Genomic DNA, 13,497 nt, shown 5'->3' on the forward strand with positions numbered 1-13,497 from the left:
TCACTAGTTCCAAACTTTTCACGGTGACCCTGGTTTTTATTGTTGATTTGGTAAGAGAATGGTTGAAAGTTTCATTCTGGAAAGTTTGAGCAAAAGTCTTTCACTTTCAAGGTGCATGCTCCCCTAACGTAGAATAGTGCACTGGCACTTATACCGGTATACTACAGTACAGGTAAAGAATACTACCAGTCTACCAGAGTACAGTGTACAGCAATGGTATGCTGTGTTATGGAATACCTTGGCATGACATACACCCGGTATGGTGAGGTAAGGCCTAGCAGTATGGTACACTAAGGTACGGTATAAAACTGTCCAACTGTACTCACAGTCTGATGTTGGTACGATGTCGGGCCTGGCAGCTATTAGGTTCTCAGCCAGTTTTTCATATTCAGCATTATGCTCAGGTATCGCAAACGGTGTGTTCCCACTGGCTTTGCTCTCGGCCCACGGTGTGCCCTCCTCCTCGAAAGAGGGTATTGTGTTTTTCAACGGCTCAGCTGGTAAATCAATGTTTCTGTTCTCGTTTCTGTTTGACGATGGCCGAGTCGTGGCGTCTGTGTCGTTGTCTGTCTTTAACCGTTTTGCTTTTTGTTTCCCTCCCGGTGTGCGGTCCTCCCTGACAGCTGTGAAAAAAAATACAGAAATTGTAGAATAATTGGCATCGGGCAGAATAGATGACAGAATAGATGACAGTGGTTTTGTTCTAGCCATGATTTTGTTGGGGCAGAGCCTGAGGATTCTTGCCTCGAGGGGGACACTTCTTGAAACAAACACGAGCAATGTACCATAGAAATTACCACAGCACGTCTTGCCATTTTGATGTCTGGAATGTCCATGGGTAAACTTGAATGTGCTAAAAGTATTGATGACTTCGCGTAGAGCCTAAAGCCACATGGGATAATTTCTGTTGTATGGATATTTTGTCTCATTGGACAAGCAGCAAGTACAGCAGTTAATGCATATCACAAGTCACCCAGTATCGTTCATCGACTACATAACATCAAAGTGTTCAAAGTGTACCACTGTACCGTCTGAACCTACATACAGGGACATAAATGTGATAAATTTTGCTGCCAAAAAATACATCACACATAGTGACAAGCAGTAAATTTTTTATTGACACAGTCATAACGGACACTGCTGACTGCAAAGTTGTGCATTACTAATATAACCGCATGCTTCCTGATTTTCAGGTTGTTGTTGTTGGTGGCGATACTATCAGCTGTAAGAGTGGTATGGTGATGGCTCTCTAACTTAGAGGTTTGTATCAACCCTGTCGGATAAATCTCAATATTCTCGACTCACTATTCATGTCATCTAACATAGGAGCATAAGGAGATTGTTGTAACAGCAAAAAACTCTGACCCACTGACTTCTTTCCGTGAGACCAAAATGTGCGACTCATTTCCATGCCAGAAGAGGTGGGCATACAGAACCATTTCAGGGTTTTGGCTAAGGTTGGGGAACATTGGTAAATGATTTGAAACCCCTGTAACATTTCTGTTGTCCCCCTCACTTGATTGCATTGATATACCGAGGGGAAACCTGGTAACATTTACTGGACACCGGCCTTAACAAAAACACTGCATTTTTTGTGACATATGCAGTCTGTGACATGATCGTGAGCACTGCTATACATTCAACCTGTAGCTTCATCAATACGCTTTACACTTTTTGTTATTCATGGTGTACTATTACGCAGCTAGTGCATGTAGCTGTGTTTTCTGAAGATTTTTTTTACTTTTGTTTTAAATGTCAATTCCAAATTCTTGTTCTATTCCCCACAGTATGTTGAAACACCTATTACAGTATTCAGCTTTCAACACAGTGTGTAAAATACACTGTCGCTGTTTACTTTTAGATTCCAATTTCTAGTCCGGACCAGAATTTGCATGTCAACAACTACAATGCATCCTACACATGTACAGGCAGAGTTGAAAAGCTGAGTACTGTGTATGTTAATATGTTTCAACTGGGGGGAGTTAGAGAAGAAATTGAAGGTGACATGAAAAACAAAAATTGTGTACCCCCCCCCCCCCCAAAGTATATTGGTGGTTACAGCTCCTGTTTTTATAAGCTAACATTTGTTGTGTATGATAAACACTGAATCTGTTGTGTATGATAAACACTGAATCTGTTGTGTATGATAAACCCACTGACATCACAGTGATGAAACCCGCAAAGGTACAAAACAGCCGTGATTGACACTCTCTTGAGTCTTCCCAGGGATATTGTGTCTTTCTTACTCCTCAAGAATCTTACTCATGACATAGCTCTTGTACTGTACAGGTCAGTGACCATCTCTTCAGGGAATACCACTACTTTACCATCCTTTTCTGGAAAAGTACGGTACATTCCCAGTGAATCCAAGCTCCTGAAATTTATCCCTTTCCCACATCTCTTCTGCTGTTTTAACATCACACACATTTTGTGTATTGGAGTGTTGGTACTGCAAGCTGTCACTGCAGATGGCCCCTTTTCACCATTTTTGTTTTGAATGTCAACTATAGTTCCCTCATGTACTCCCCAAAGTATACTGAGGTACACAGTGTGGAGCTTGTCAACAAAGCCTGCACTGTTCAGACCACATTGTTGTTGTTGACAAGTGAAGTCCAGTCCAGACCAGAATTCAAAAGTAAACAATGACAGTGCATTTTACATGTATAAACATAGTGTTGACAAGCTAAATAGTGGGCATTTCAACATGATTTGGTGAGTAAAAAAACAGAAATGGTGATTGGCATATGAAACAAAAGTGAAAAACAAAAGGAAAGTTATGACGACTATACCGACCCTTGAATTGACAGTCCATGAAAAAGGGCAGGGCATGAGTTTTTGAAAGGTACATGTATGGTACCTTTGTTTGCAGCACAGGGCCTCATAAGTGGCTATTTAAGTGGCGATATTGCTTTTTGCCTGCATGCCTTTGCGTGCAGAAGTTGCACTCAACAAACCTCATTTCTTGCTGCAAGCACAGGGCCTCATAAGTGGCTATTTAAGTCAATATTACAGCGTTTTTCTTTCTTTTTCAATGTTACAAGTAAACCAACTGAAGAGCACAACACTTGTGTAGCTGTCTTTTGTGTAGCATGTATAGTGCGCCCTAAACGGGGAATATGATCATATGTAAATGCGACCTTTAGATCCGTGACCTCTAGCCATGCCTACTTCCCTCGCCATATGGCCGGCCATGCGTACAGACGTCGCTGCGTTTACTGTATGTACATGATGTACTGTAGACCCACCTCAGTTGAATTTTTACGGAGCTTGACGTCAAATCGTATGGTTTGTTTGTCTTTTTTCCGAGATTAAATTCAAGCTGCAATTTCCTTCTTCATCCCAGAATTGCATACGTTCTTTAAAATTCAACTTGGATGAGGAATTTCATGTCAGTTACATAGGCTCGGAAACGTCCGTCTCTGCATGTGTTCATTTTGCTGCGCAGGCAATGCGTTTCTACATGTCGTTTGCTCCCGATCGACTTTGCTACTCTCCTCAGCTGTCTCCTACACTTCATACGCTAGCCCATCGGGCTAGTAGAGGTACCAAAAATTACTTGCCGGCGGTAAAAACTGCTAGCCCGTGAGTTTGGGGTAGTGAATTTGCTCACACCTTTAAAATATATACATTCCTATTCTGGTGAACGGAGTATTCGGGTCGCTTCCAGCACCCGGAAGTAATAGTGCGGAGGCGATCGTAGTTGAGTGATTGATCCGACGATGTGTCCAAACAATTTGGGGCAAAAAATTCAATTCGCAAGCGTGGCTAATGACTTTCGAAAATGTTTCTCTAAATGAGAGTTTTATTTGCATTTTGCGAGTGTGGCGAGCGCTAGCGCGAACACTGAGTATGTTCCAAACCAGCAACCTAGCGGCGCAGTTACAGACAGTTGTGTTGTAGGTTACTAGGGGATAATTATCTACATATGTGGGTCCGCAAACATATTTTAAGAAGAAACAGGGAAGAAAAGGGAAGTGGCCAGCTCCCTAACCCAGCCAGACTCTCTACATGTCTGTGAAAACCTTTTGTATTTTATTCACCACATGTAAGATTGGTTTTATTCTCTTGGCTTTTCAATGTGAGGAGTCTGGGCCATCAAGAAATGATACGTCGATTGGACTATTTAAGATCAGTCGTTAACGGTCCTACTAATTACTGCCCCTGATTGCCCTTGGCTACCCGAGAACATCCTGAGGGTAGCCTGAGAAAAAGATGGCCATATAAACATTGATTGGCGTACACACGTTTTCTCCAGTGGTTATTGAACCCAGAAGACACCAGATTCCACTTCCCCATATCTTGATTTGCGTTCATACCATTCAGTGCAAGGGGTGGTAGGTTGTCAAGCTGCCAGTGTACACAAGGAAATGCTTTGGTACCCCTTGCATTGAATGATATGGTCTCATTATCAAGATGCGAGTCCTTACAGTCCAGTTTTCCTGATTCCACAACTGCCAGAAAGAACATCACATAAATGCCAAATCAATGTTATTGTTGGTTGGCCAGGCATGATATAAGTTGAGAACCTATTGGGTTAGTGTTAGCATGGTCAAAATTTGGCCTACTTTTTCCTCGGACAGTCCTCGGGCAGCTACAGGCAGTAATTTACCGGTAGTACGACCCATTGTAAAGTGCCAGGCACTTAGTACCTAATTACAAGGGACTCAAATTTAGCAAAAATTAGTTATGGTGACACAAATTGACAGAGTATCAAATGAACGAGTAAGATGTGCTAAATTTGAATCCCTTGAACAGATATGTATAAGAAGTCTGGCTGTTGGGCCCACAGGCACACGACGTCTTTTAAAATAACTTGTCTGTAATTTTAATGCTGAAACATGCAAACGGAAAGTGTGCGGGCAGCTGTTGAGACATACAGTGAACAGTGCCCCGTGCACGGCTGTGGCCGCTCAGCTCTACTGACTGTTAACTTTACTAACTTTATACAAATGGCGAATTTTAAAATCACTTGTCTACAATTTCAATGTTGAAACATGCATTTTATTGATAACTGTGCGAACGGAAATCATGCAGGCAGCTTTTGAGACATACAGTGAGCAGCGCCCAGAACACGGTTGTGGCCGCTCGGCTATCTTGTACACATTACTCTAAAGGTACGAAACTATTCTGAAAATAATTTTTAAATTTGACACAATTAACGGTTATTGGCCATCCTCGAGATTAAAACTTCAACTTAATCTAGGGAATGCTTACAAAAATCGATCGATTGCTTGATAACTTGTAAAGTCAACATCGGTCCTATCTACGGCTGATAATTAGCGCAATGTTTTTTTACGGACAAGTCCCGTGCCAGCGCCATTTTCAAAGTGTGCAGCTTGAAGTTGACGCATGCGCATACTTTCCTTTTAAACCAATACGTCATTGTTATTCGTACTGAGGAATAGCCTTCAAAATGGCGGTGTCACGGGAGTTGTCCGGAGGTAAAATTTAGCGACTTACCAGCAATTACATGGCCCGGTGCAGTTTTTGTGTTTCAAGAACCCAGTCGATCGATTTAGTACCACGCATGCGACAACACAGAGAAGTTTGAATCCCCAGGGTTGCCAACAACGTTTTATTTTACGGATTTTATTTAAATTATTTTCCCAATACTTTCGTACCTTTACAGTAATGTGTACAAGACAGCCGAGCGGCCACAGCCGTGTTCTGGGCGCTGCTCACAGTATGTCTCAAAAGCTGTCCGCATGATTTCTGTTTGCACAGTTATTAATAAAATGCATGTTTCACCATTCAATTACAGACAAGTGGTTTTAAAATTCGCCGAGTGTATAAGTAACAGCAGAGCTAAACGGCCACAGCCATGCACTGCACTGTAGTGTAGTGATGGGCACTGTTCACTGTATGCGTATGCCTCAAAATCTGGCCGCACGATTTCCGTTTGCACATTTGTTAATAAAATGCATGTTTCAACATTAAAAATTCAGATAATTGATTTTAAAATTCGCCGTGCGCCTATGGTTGGGCCTGGCCATCTTCTCCTTATATACCATACATGTTTAATAATGTTGATTCAGGGGTGATCTATATACATTCAGTGACATCTAGCAACTGTAGAAAGAAAAGTAACAAAGATAAGAAAATACTAGACTGGTCGTATAAATAATATTCATATTTATATGTTGTTTCCACTACAAATGCCTTATTCGCCTGTGGTGCCATCTGCGCGGCCCCAGTACTCCCTTTGTTGTTCTGCGCAGGGGAGCCAGAGGCGACCCCTAGCTGGCCGAAAATCCTACTCTTGAACAGTTTGTTGCAGAGCTCAGTGTCCAAGGGAAGATGACACGGCCAAGCGAAGGAGTGGTGCTGGTACGGCAAAGAATCTAGGCAGCAGAACGAAACAGTATCATGTACCGTTGTACGTTCATTGCATACGGTGGCGAGTGACATCATTGGTTTGACCTTAAATTTATTATGTATGCGGTCTGGCCTAGAAACGGTACCAGTCGTTACATGCAATCCCACACTGTAAAAGCGCTTTAAAAAGAATGTTCTACTCACCTTCCACTTTCATTCCATGTTCAAACATTTTGGAACCTGCAGAATTGGCAGTTGTTTCGACTGAACTTGGTCACCTCGCAGACTTCCTTTTCCCGGCACGAATATTTCAGTTGTTTTTGCACTGTCCGTTTGAAGAAACCCTTGCACCCTTCGCATGAATAGACCGAGTAGTGGTACCCGGACGCCTTGTCAGAGCACACGAGACACAAGAGCTCGTTGGTTGTTGTCACTGCGCTCGACGTGCTGGGCTCCTCATCCCTCGTTGCCGATGGCTCGCCGTCGGCAAGTGGTGTACATGTTTCGAGATCAAACCTGGGCGCTGGGGCGGCCATGTTTTTTTTCTATGGCAAAGAAGACCCCTCGAGTTTGTGAACACAGTACGCGGTTCGTGCTGCAGATAATGGTCAAACCATTACTTGAAGGGGATGGCTGCTTTGGAAAGAGGGGGTGCGACGACTATTGCGACTCACAAATATCAGAGCATCACTTTGAAAAACAAGTATATCGTTCAGAATTGTTGCAAATTATTTAAAGAAATTTCGCTTAATTTGAGTTGAATCGAACTTGATATGCTGAACTATCATTAAAATTATATTTAAGAACATCTTTTTAGCAACGAGGAAAAGTGTGAATCCGGCAACCAGACCATTTTTTAAGCGTCTGATATGTGTACAGCGAAAATGTGTCACCATGGCAACTCACAGTGGCAATGCATTGACGTCATCATTTGAATTTATAAATAAAGTTATGTTTGCAGTGTACAGTACATGAGCAACAGCTAACACGCTGCGTTTTATGCCGACAACAAATAAACCGTCCGCAATATCAGGTGCTTTACCCTTCATTGACTACAAATTGCATTTCGCGTGTAAAAAAACGTGCCAAAACGGATGTGGTATAAACAATTATTCTTGAAATCGTCATTGGCTTTTATCTAGAAAGATTTGCCAGGAAAATACTGTCTCGGTATGCCACCGTCGGCAACAGCTGCAACGTCATCAGTATCTTCACATCTGATGAAAATTACAGATTGCGACCTTTGTAAGTTTGGTCGGTGTTTTACAACGCGACCCGGCAACGCGACGACTAACTGCATACCTATGAGAACCACAGACGCTAATAGCTAGGTACACGGTGGAGGGTCAGTGTAACCCATTTCTGGGTCACGTGACCGGACCCTTCCGTCATGTACCTAACTATTACTTAGCGACTGTGATTAGAACGATAAAGAATAAACAAAAAGCAAGAAAGAAACATTTGCATTTCTACATCATTTTAATTAGAATGTTGCTAAAAATTGGTCACCCCAAGTCTTTATTGCTATAAATCACACATTCTGAGCACTTTGCAAAAGCACTAACATCTGTGTCTGGAACCTCACTATAGATTTGACACCCCTCTCCCACTATGCTCTTTTTTCCGGTTTCAAACTGCTCATTGAAACTGAAAAGGTGCACGTGTACATATAGACATACATACATACATAAATACATACGAATGATATATATATATATATATATATATATATATATATATATATATATATATTATATATATATATATTCTTCTTCTTCTTTCTTTCTTTCTTAGACGGTAAAATAAAATTAACACCAAAACTCCGAGTCGCACCTACCTTCAACTATTTTGGTATAGTATCATCCCTGCAGGTCTGGTTTCTCGGAATACACGCAGTGCAATTTTACCATCAATCTTGTAGGCAAGAAAGCTGTTGCAAGGTTTGGTAATGAGAGAACATTTGATTTTTGGAGAGGTGGAGGATATGGCCATTGATTGGGCAGCATTTTCTTCTGTCACTGTAACAGCATTTCTTCCCATAGTTCCGATATCCATTTTTTTTATGCGGAAGCAATTCATTTTTCTTACCAATTTTTATATTCACCATCATGACATTCATCATCACCTTTATCAAAAAGTGTTAGCCATATCCATGCTTCTTGTGATCAGGCCCAGTGCACCTGGAATATCTTCCTCTAATTTTCCCAACTATTTCCGATATGATTATTCAATTCAAGCAAGTCGTCCCTGTTTTCATATCAAGTGCTTTCAGAGGATGAAGTTGATGATGATTGTTCGACAGAGTCGGATAATGCAGTGAATTAGTAAGTCGCAACAGACTATTCAAGGTAGAATGCGCGTCGGTGATAGATATTTGGACTCCCTTACACTTACAATTTTTTTCTGATTTACCACTTGCAGGGGTTCAATATAAAGCTCTTGGTGTAAACTAAAACTTTCAACCGTCATAGTCTTAATAGAAAATTGTATTTTTGTTCAGTGCATCATAGAGTTAACTCAGAGAAGGCGGTCATTTGAATATTTTCAAATATCGGTAAATCAAGGGTTATGTGTAACTCCAGTACCAAATTTTTTACGATGACGCTCGATTTTTATTCTTGATTTTGAAAGAGAATGGTTAAAATATTCCTTGAGGAAAGATTGAGTAAAAGTTTCTCTTTCACTTTTGAAGCGCATTCTACCATTATTACGTTCAAAAGCTAATACACCTACGTAACAGATAAGACATCCCCAGCAAAGTTGTGTGATAAGCCTTGAAGTAAAGGACATTAAAATCACGATGCAAGTGAATTTATTGTGAATTTTCGGGTCCCGTGTGATGCGCCTTGAACTCATTTCACGCTAACCATGGCAAAAAGTCAGAAACATAGAATGGTTAATAATTGGAGATCAGTAAGCTCAAATCTACTGTTGATTATAACACTCTTTGCTGAAGTGATCGATAATTATTGGTCGCGGAAAGTAATCGTGAAAGTCTTCATCTCAGATCTGTGTGGTTATATTAGAGGACGGGAAAATTGTGATAATATTGTCCTCATAAAGATCAACAAGTCACTCAAAAATCACTGATAAACCTCTAATTGCTATCGTGCTAGCCCAAACGAAAGCTTCAGACTGATCAAAAGGAGAATCCCTTGAAAAAAAAACCACATTAACTTCACCTCGTTGACTACACATCCGCGAGGCGTTATCACGTGGCAAGCATGACATGCTAGTGAATAAAAGACATTGTAGAATTCGTGTCATTTTGAAGTTGCTACTGATAATGAACGAACATTTTGAATTATTCCGATTCTATCGATCATTATCTTGTGATTATCATTGAGAACTATTAATTAGCAGTTGTTTCACTTTCATCAATTTACTTTCATCGATAATTGTAGGACAGAACCCAGGGATACGGAAATTTCGTTATCACTGCTCAGAAACCCCAGCGGCATGATTACGCCCTCTACCGCTCGACCGATCGCGACCGTGCGTTTTTTTCTTGCATGAGGGCGCCCCAGCAGCGTGAACTGCAGCCGGCGGCGCTATTTGCTGAGATCTGGAACAAGCCTCTACGACCTGTGTTAGGTATACTCGTCTCAGCTGAAATATATATGTGCTTGTACCAAACACATTAGTTATCGTTCTCTAAAACTTTTTGGGCATCGTGAGAAAATATTTACCGATATTGAGCCAGTTTTGAGGAAAGTAAAAAAAAAAACCTCTGCATGCTCTTTCACAGACCGTTATCATGATCAACTGACAGCTTATTTGAAGAAACATGAAATCCTATATTGACATGTTTCACGCGAAGGGCTTTTTAAGAGTATCGCTATTGGAATTAAAGAAATAGCTTTGCAGACTGTCAAATAATCCTGTACAAACTGAACACCTGTCTTTGTGTAATTTGCAAACTTTGAAACTGAAACGAACATCGATGGCAGCGACCGTGGGGCCGCGCCTCATCTCTCGTGAGAAAAATTATCAGGCGCAAGCTTTACATGACCGTTCTCTTCAACACAGGAAGGAAACCATATTTGAAATCGATGCAAAAACTCTCTAATGAATTTCTCTGCCACTGATTTTTTCTTTAAGACGATATGACGACTTATTTTTTGAAATTGATGTGCACTCAGTAGAGCTGGCTAAGTCACGCTGTGCGGTGAACTAGATACAGTAGTCGCTGGACGATGGTACATGCTGACATTATTTCAAATCTTAGAGCTTCATATACTTCACCGTTATATTCACTTAGTTTTAGTCAAGAATTCTTTAAAAAAGAAGGACAGGAAGAAGCTTCGATAGAAAGAAATGGTGACCATTATTGCTCCTGAAGTAAAAGCGATTGTCACCGTCGCTTCCTCTTACAACAGCGATGGTGTTCATCATTATTGTGCAAAGAAATTTGATTGGCATTATCTGAGAATTCTCAGTATATTTCTGTCACTCATCTGTCTGTCTGCCCCCCCCCCTCTCTCTCTCTCTCTCTCTCTCTCTCTCTCTCTCTCTCTCTCTCTCTCTGACCATGCCTTCCTTTCTAGCTATGAGTACAGTCACAGGACCATGGAATTAAAACTATAGCGGAAGGGGTGGTGAGCCGAGATATCGGCCATTGGCACTGCAAACCTTGGGTTCTAGCAAACTCCCTTAAAGTGCAACCTCTGCAGGTATTTGTACGGTCCAGAAGTGGAAATTGTTCTCAGCGGGTTACTTGCCTCGTGTTAGCACTAACAAAGCTTACTCCGTGCCAGCAATCTTATCACCAAAATTATCATGAGGGTCGTCATGCTTAATTAACGTTTAATTAATCCATTTATTCCTCAAATCGACATACAGATCTACAATAAAACGACAAAAAAGGGACAAAACACGCGTAAACAGAACCATACCAACAAGGCAAAATCCCCAAGAAAAGAGAAAAATAAAAATAAAAATTACTTTTCCTGATAAAAAACGATACAAAACTGTACAGGAAATAGAATACGTCAATAGCATGGAAAGATGTCGTTGAAACCTGTCATTATTTCTGATACACGCTAAGCTTAGTTTCTTCTCAAATTGACTGTGTTAAAAACTTGTTTGCATATGGAACAATCATGAATACATCAGTTAGTGAAATCATATCGTCTGATATATAGTACAAAGTTAGTTTTACAAACAAGTTATTGAAAAAATGTACATGTCTGGTTAAGTATAGCAGATATATCGATGAAAAAAACATTTCTCAGTCGACAAAGTAAGACCAATGTTATCAAAATGTATCTGTTCACAGGAGACGAAGTTACAGTAATAATATCACAACATCGCTGAAAGAAAGAGGCAATAAACTAAACAACTCATCGTTGATGACACAGTCCCCACTTGTTAATAGGTACTTTGATTACAGGCCCTCAGAGAGGATAGAGTCCTCTTCATTAGGTCTGTGATAAAAATACTTTTGAATAAATTCGCTTGATACATGTCTGAGTTGTAGTTCAGGACATGAAAAAATGGTAATAAAATGGCCACATGGTGGCCATATTGGATCGTATCACAAAACAAATCAATGTGCATATGTATGACTTAGGTCAATGTCCTTGTACCAACTTTGATTAAAATCGGTTGAGATATGCCTGAGTTATGGCTTTGTACATGAAAAAATCATAACAAAATGGCCGCACAGCAGCCATATTGAATCGTATCACAAAACAAATTAACGTGCATATGTATGACATTGGTCAATCTCCTTTTACCAACTTTGAATAAATCGCTTGTTACATGTCTGAGTTATGGTTCTGGACATGAAAAACGTAATAAAATGGCCACACGGCGGCCATATTGGATCGTATTACAAAACAAATCAATGTGCATGTGTATGACATAGGTCAATGTCCTTGTACCAACTTTGAATAAAATCGGTTGAGATATGCCTGAGTTATGGTTCTGTATATTAAAAAATCGTAACAAAATGGCCGCACAGCCGCCATATTGGATTGTATCACAAAACAAATTGATGTGCATGGCTATGACATTGATCAATGTCCTTGTACCAACTTTGAATAAAATCTGTTGAAACATGCCTGAGTAATGGCTCTGTACATGAAAAAATCATAATAAAATGGCCGCCTGGCGGCCATATTGGATCGTATCACAAAACAAATTTATGTGTATATGTATGACATAGGTCAATGTCCTTGTACCAACTTTGAATAAAATCAGTTGAGATATGCCTGAGTTATGGCTCTGTACATGAAAAAATCGTAACAAAATGGCCGCATGGCAGCCATATTGGATCGTATCACAAAAAAAATTAAAGTGCATATCTATGACATTGGTCAATGTCCTTGTATCAACTTTGAATAAAATCAGTTGAAACATGCCTGAGTTATTGCTCTGTACATGAAAAAATCGTAATAAAATGGCCGCCTGGCAGCCATATTGGATGGTATCAGGAAACAAATCGACGTGCATCTGTATGACATATGATGTAATCCTTGTACCAAGTTTGAATGAAATCGCTGCAGGCGTTTCTGAGATATCTGCGTGAACGGACGGACGCACGCACGGACGCACGCACGCACGCACGGACATGACCAAACCTATAAGTCCCCTCGGACGATGTCCGTGGGGACTAAAAACTTAATGACTTATAGGCCTACCCAAAACCTACAATACAGCTCCTCTAAACGGCGATGAATAGCTTGTTTGATTTTATCAATTTCCTGAATGAATATTTGTAGAGTTTTTAAATCCCCATTTTCACTTTTGTAATGATTTCTTTTTTTCACAATTTTTTTTATTTTTCTCGTAAAAGGTATACATGTCTAAAAACTACAACGAAGTGACCAAAAAATCACATGACTTTAAGAAAAGTTTCAAATTTCTGAGCTTGAGCTCTTTGATACAACTCGTTTCTCATAACAATTACCGAAGGAAATGACTCTTCAATTTGTAATTTTATTGGTTTTTGTTTCGTTCACAACTTTAGTGACAAAAAATAACACGTCAATAAGTGACAATAGCTGCTTTGTCGCTTAGCAAACCAGCAGATCAATGGACGGTGTGGTGCAGACAGGTTCAGTGACCGTGCGGACTAATTTGACAAAGTTCACAAACTGCCGTTCAGCTGTATTCACGGTCAACACAATCTGAGGAATGATTTTGTATAATTTAATTGGTGTACAAAGTATTGCACAT

At 40.3% G+C, this 13,497-nt stretch overlaps 3 protein-coding genes across 4 annotated transcripts in view; all 3 read right to left on the reverse strand.

The window, feature by feature from the left end:
• LOC139127005 (estrogen-related receptor gamma-like) overlaps positions 1 to 13,497 on the reverse strand; it is a 303,315-nt gene that overhangs the window by 203,746 nt on the left and 86,072 nt on the right. The window contains exon 2 of one of the 2 annotated variants that reach the window (XR_011550887.1): positions 327 to 623. The exons of the other annotated variant lie outside the window; for it this stretch is intronic. The gene's annotated coding sequence lies outside the window, so the exon portion shown is untranslated. The remainder of the gene's footprint in view (positions 1 to 326; positions 624 to 13,497) is intronic. 2 annotated transcript variants of the gene reach the window in all.
• The window catches only part of LOC139126937 (uncharacterized), a 203,296-nt gene that overhangs the window by 143,656 nt on the left and 46,143 nt on the right, over positions 1 to 13,497 (reverse strand). The gene's annotated exons all lie outside the window — the stretch shown is intronic.
• LOC139127004 (uncharacterized) overlaps positions 1 to 13,497 on the reverse strand; it is a 140,828-nt gene that overhangs the window by 74,782 nt on the left and 52,549 nt on the right. The window lies entirely within an intron of this gene.

This window comes from Ptychodera flava, unplaced genomic scaffold (genome assembly GCF_041260155.1).
Source record: "Ptychodera flava strain L36383 unplaced genomic scaffold, AS_Pfla_20210202 Scaffold_28__1_contigs__length_4768798_pilon, whole genome shotgun sequence".
Classification (NCBI taxonomy): domain Eukaryota; kingdom Metazoa; phylum Hemichordata; class Enteropneusta; family Ptychoderidae; genus Ptychodera; species Ptychodera flava.